Here is a 6,000-nt window from a genome sequence, read left to right as displayed (position 1 = left end):
GATTTATTTGCTGGGTATTGTTTAGTTAGCTTTAGTTCCTGGATGAGGTAGGGAAAACTATTGTATGATTTTGATTGCGGGGTTCTCGTGACATGCCATGCGATCGTAATATTTGTTGGAACATTCAGTTGATTTTTGTTCCTCATTCATTTATTTTCAGGTGTAGTTTAGTATGGGTGTGTTTAGAATTATTTTTTATAAGCTAGTATAAGTTGCTCCCAAATAACGGGCAATCCAGCCTTTAGGAATCTTTTACTTGTGATTAAATAAAAAAACAAACAAGTTTTTCAACTGAAAGTAAGGAGCCACATTAAAACTTAAAACGAACAGAAATTACTCCGTGTATGAAAGGGGCTGTTTCCTCCTCAAGGTCCCGCTCTTTGCGCTTAAGTTTGACTTTTTCTCTCAATTCTACTTTATAAAACAGTAAATAACTCTAGCGTAAAGAGCGGGACGTTGAGGAGGGAACCCCTTTCATACACGGCGTAATTTCTGTTCGTTTTAAGTTTTAATGTCGCTCCTTACTTTCAACTAAAAAACTTGCTTTTTTATTTAATAACAGTAATGCTTCGTAAGAATATGAACTCAAAGGGGGCAAAAATTTTGATGCAAAAAAAATTTTGCATGTTTTATTTTGGCTCTCTGCAAATGAATAATTAAAACGGAATTTGCGTATTAATTTTTTTTTGCCAAATGGCTTTCTCTTAGTTTTGATCAGACGATTTTGAGAAAAAGGGTGGGGGAGGAGGCCTAGTTGACCTCCAATTTTTCGGTTACTTAAGAAGGCAACTAGAATTTTTAATTTTTAACGAAAATTTTTATTAGTAAAAAATATACGTAACTTACAAATTAACTAATAACGAGGGGGTTTGCCCCCTCGTTAATACATCGCTCTTTACACTAAAGCTTTAATTTTGTCCTAATTCCTTTGAGATTGACCCTGAATCACAAAGGCTGTAGAATAAATAGTTGAAATTACTAAAAATACTATAGCGTAAAGAGCGAGGTATTTAGGAAGAGATGAACCCCCCATATGCGTAATAATCTCTGTTCGTTTTAAGTTTTAATGCTGGTCCTTACTTTCAGTGAAAAATACTTTTTCATATTTATTTTTTCATTGTTTTTTTTTTAATAGTGCTAGAAAATCCTGCGCCCCATTCATGGAATTTTTCTTGTAGCATGGCAAACTCCTCCAAGGGAAGATCTTCCTACGTAGCCCCTCCCCTCAACCCCCTTTCCCAACCAAAAAATCCCCCTGAAAAGGTCTGTACACTTCCAAATAACCATTAGTGTATGTAAACACTGGTCAAAGTTTGTAACTTGCAGCCCCTCCCCCGGGGACTGTGGGGGAGTAAGTCAACCCCAAAGACATAATTATTATGTTTTTTCGACTATGCTGAACAAAATGGCTATCTCAAAATTTTGATCCGTTGACTTTGGGGAAAAATGAGCGTGGGAGGGGGCCTAGGTGCCCTCCACTTTTTGGTCATCTAAAAAGAGCATTATAACTTTTAATTTTCGTTAGAATGAGGCCTCCCGCGAAATTTTAGGATCACTTGGTCGATACGATCACCCCTGGAAAAAAAAACAACAAAAAAACAAACAAATAAACACGCACCCGTGATCAGTTTTCAGGCAAAAAATACTAAGTTCCACATTTTTGTAGATACGAGCTTGAAACTTCTACAGTAAGGTTCTCTGATATGCTCAATGCGTTGGTGTGATTTTCGTTAATCTATATATATAAAAATAAGTTGTCTGTGGATCTGTGGATCGTGGATCAGGTGACGTCATGTTTGTCCGCATATGACGTCTGAATTATTTCACACTAATACAAAAGAAGAAAAAAACCAAAAAAGGTAAAAACTACAAAAAAAAACTAAAAAGAAAAAAAACTAAAAAAGCTAAAAAACTAAAAAAAACTAAAAAAAGGTAAAAATCTAATAACTAAAAAAAAACTGAAAAAAATAAAAAAAGGCAAAAACTACAAAAAAATAAAAACTAATAAAAAAACTAAAAAAGCTAAAAAACTAAAAAAACTAAAAAAAAACTAAAAAAAGGTAAAAAACTAAAAAAAACTAAAAACTAAAAAAGAAAAAAACTAAAAAAAAGGAAAAAACTGAAAAATAAAAGAGAAAAAGAAAACTAAAAAAATATGAATAAATATATATAAAAATAAGTTGTTTGTGGGTTATGTCTGTCTGTCTGTCTGTCGAGTGACGTTGTGTTTGTCCGCATATGACGTCTGAATTATTTCACACTAATACAAAAGAAGAAAAAAAACTAAAAAAGGTAAAAACTACAAAAAAAACTAAAAAGAAAAAAACTAAAAAAGCTAAAAAACTAAAAAAAAACTAAAAAAAGGTAAAAAACTAAAAACTAAAAAAAACTGAAAAAACTAAAAAAAGGCAAAAACTAAAAAAAAAAACTAAAAACTAATAAAAAAAACTAAATAAGCTAAAAAACTAAAAAAACTAAAAAAACTAAAAAAAGGTAAAAAACAAAAAAAAACTAAAAACTAAAAAAGAAAAAACTAAAAAAAGGAAAAAACTGAAAAATAAGAGAAAAAGAAAACTAAAAAAATATTAATAAATATAAAAAATATAAATATAAATATAATATAAATTAGCAATCAACAAAGCACCGAGACACAAATGACGACCGGGACACAGGGAGTATAAATGACGACCAGGACATAAGTAAAAAAAAAAACTAAAAAAACTAAAAAAAGACCGGGACACCGGGACACAAGGAATATAAATGACGCCCGGGACACTCAAAGAGAAATCACAGACTGGAACACCGGGACACAAATGACCACCGGGACACAGGGAATATAAATGACGACCGGGACACAGGGACATAACTACAAAGGGGACGCCGGGGTGCACAGGGGGATATATAAATGACGATGGCGACTCAGGGAATGGTCGATTAGCAATCACCATCAACAAAGCTCAAGGGCAATCATTAGAATCATGAGGTATAGATCTGAATACGGATTGTTTTCCCATGGACCATTATATGTTGCATGTTCAAGAGTCGGTAAACCTGAAAATCTATTTATATGCACAGACAATGGGACAGCAAAGAATGTTGTATATTCGCAAGTTTTACGTAGTTAAAAACATATATATATATATATATATATATATATATATATATATATATATATATATATATATATATATATATATATATATATATATATATATATATATATATATATATATATATATATATATATATATATATATATATATATATATATATATTCACAGGTGGGACATAGGGACACAACTACAATGGCGCGTAACTAATATGGCGCGTAACGACTTACGCGCGCGGGGGGGCTTGGGGGGGGGGGGGCGCGAAGCGCCACCCCAACAGCTAGTATCTTATAACTTTAGGGAGTGTTTCACCCTATTTTCCAAAACAAGGCACATTTTCTCAGGCTCTTAACTTTTGATAAGTAAGACTAAATTTAATGAAATTTATATGCTTAAAATCAGCAGAAAAATCTGATTTTTTTTTATGTATCTATCAGTATCAAAATTCCGTCTTTTAGAGTTTCGTTTACTATTGAGCCGGGTCGCTCCTTACTACAGTTCGTTACCACGAACTGTTTGATTGTTTATTGATTGTAATAAATGGAACTTGAACTTAGACTGACTCGTTGCAAAAACGATTGAATTTTCATCTCTTCCAAAATTATGGAAAATATGGGATACGCCCTTTCGTTTTGAGCACGACTATATAATTTAAAGAGGTATATACTTGCATTTCCAAGTACTGTTGCTAATTACTAACTCATTCATGTTGTGGCTATTATTTTGTTGAATCCCATTTTTCTCGGATTTAATAAGATATTTCTTAGTCATTTACTGTATCAGAGGGATTGCCCACTTTAAAACCTTGTATACCAAGTAGAGCGTGACCTACGTGGTTTGAGGTGTGCTACATCTGTGCTAAAAACACGACATGGTTGAAGTGTGGAAATTGTGGAAGAAAAAAAAAATCTCATGATAGACAGGCACTTACACAGGTTTTTTATGGGGGGGGATAAAACGTGAAAATTGGAGGGAAGAGAATAATAAAAGAAAAATGAATATTATTTGATAATTTAGAGTGGAAGTTCTCAGAGTTTCAAGAATATCTAGGATTGTGGAGGCCAGACACCCTCCCTGTGTATATCTCTGCTCTGAAATGTCAAAGGGGGGGGGGGAGATTGAGCTTGTTTTCATCTTAATTACCCGAGGAGATGCTGACTTTCAATGTACACCAGGTGGACCTGCCAAGCATGGTGGAAACTGTGCTAAGCGTGGCAAGACTATGCGGCACAGGTGACGTTCTGAGGTATACATCAGATGACAGAAAGTGTGCGCTCCCTCGAAATGAGGGAGGTAATATTGGACTTGTTTATTGGTACCATATCAAATTGAAATTGCTTGAAAAGGTTAACGTTACCTCAACAAAAGCTCATTTGCTTGAAAAATGCGTTTTTACCATACACGGCTTATACACCATTTTTCGTATTTCAAATCTGAATAGACAGATATTCGTGACCATGAAAGTGATTAAGATTTCTTTATTTCATAGAAACATTAGAGCACTAATATAAATATGCACTTAAATTACATAATTACATAATATTTGAATACATAATTACATAATATAATTACATAATTACATATTATAATTATTATTACATAATTACATAATATTTTAAACATAATTATGTTATCCTGGAATTTGGTGACCCTATACTGGAAATTATCAAGGCAAGTTGTACAAAAATAGCTGTAAAACATTAAAAACTTGCCGTTTATGACATCTCTCTTTAGGTTTTCACATCCATTAATTGTATTTAGTAATTATTGAACTTCTATAATTTTGAAACTTGAATTTGAAATTTTTGAGTTTGTTTTACCAGGGGACTGAGCTTGGCTCACTAAAAAGAAAAATAGTTGTTTTTAATTCCTTCCGCAAAACAAATTTAATCTCGATTTGTTTTATTTGGCAAATCTTTTTACATGTTTATACCGACAAATTGTTCTGCAATATCAAAGATCAAATTAAATTATAATGTGTCTTTTAAAATACTTAGCACAAATATTCATCTTCAGTAACATATGTTTTAACTATTCTAAGCATTAGTGATTTCATTTTATATGAATCTTTTTTTTCGAAATTGAGGCCTGAAAGATTTTTGCCGAAGTCTTGACCTATCTAGATGGTTTTTTTTTTTTACACTGGAAAATGGCAGTATGCCAGTTTTCAGGAAAAGGTGTTGTGCCCTTTTTGAGAAAAATTTACAGATAAATGAACAAATATAGCCTGCAGATATACAATTAGTGTCCGGTGAGTAAAATTAGGTTTCGAAAGGACGTACTTTATTTTACCGAATTTTATTGAATAATCATCGATAAACTATTACCTATCCGAAGGTTCATATGCAGGGAATGGGAGAGGGGTCAAACCCTGAACCTGTAATGTTGACATTTATCAGTTTGTACCTATTGTTTTTTTAATCTTTCTATAAATTGCCAATTTCTCGCCAATTTTTGTGCTATTATTTTCTTATTATTGAAATGTATGGTGACAAAATTTCTAGGCATAACGAGATTCCAACGGCAAACACTAAGGAAACGGGTCAAAGACCATTAGAAATGAAGGAAAACATAGGTCGGATACCTCGTCAGTTTTATCAGTGAGGTAACAGACGAAGAAATAATGAAGGTAAAATACATAAAAAAAAAAATGTTCAAATTCTGTTTACTTCTTCTGTAAGGTCAGACTTCAATCCGGTAACGGCAGCGAACCATATTGTATGGAATATGATGCAAATTAGCTGTCATGTTCATGACAGCAAAAGTGTCAGGAACACTTTTATTTCTTGTTTGGTCGTGTCTATTCAATGGAGTCTATTTAATCTATTTAATTTATCTAATTTTTGTAATCTATTTGATTTCAACTCTTGTGTTCAATGTTATTTCTCTT

General features: G+C 32.4%; 1 long non-coding RNA gene across 3 annotated transcripts in view; it reads left to right on the top strand.

Annotated features, from left to right (window-relative positions):
• Positions 1-3,293: 3,293 nt before the first annotated feature.
• LOC136041949 (uncharacterized) overlaps positions 3,294-6,000 on the top strand; it is a 155,341-nt gene continuing 152,634 nt past the window's right edge. For all 3 annotated transcript variants that reach the window (XR_010621136.1, XR_010621137.1, XR_010621135.1), the window contains exon 1: positions 3,294-5,739. This is a non-coding gene — a long non-coding RNA (uncharacterized LOC136041949). The remainder of the gene's footprint in view (positions 5,740-6,000) is intronic.

This window comes from Artemia franciscana, unplaced genomic scaffold (assembly GCF_032884065.1).
Source record: "Artemia franciscana unplaced genomic scaffold, ASM3288406v1 PGA_scaffold_52, whole genome shotgun sequence".
NCBI lineage: Eukaryota > Metazoa > Arthropoda > Branchiopoda > Anostraca > Artemiidae > Artemia > Artemia franciscana.
Note: the sequence above shows the minus strand (reverse complement) of the source record. Positions and strands in the feature narration are given on the sequence as shown.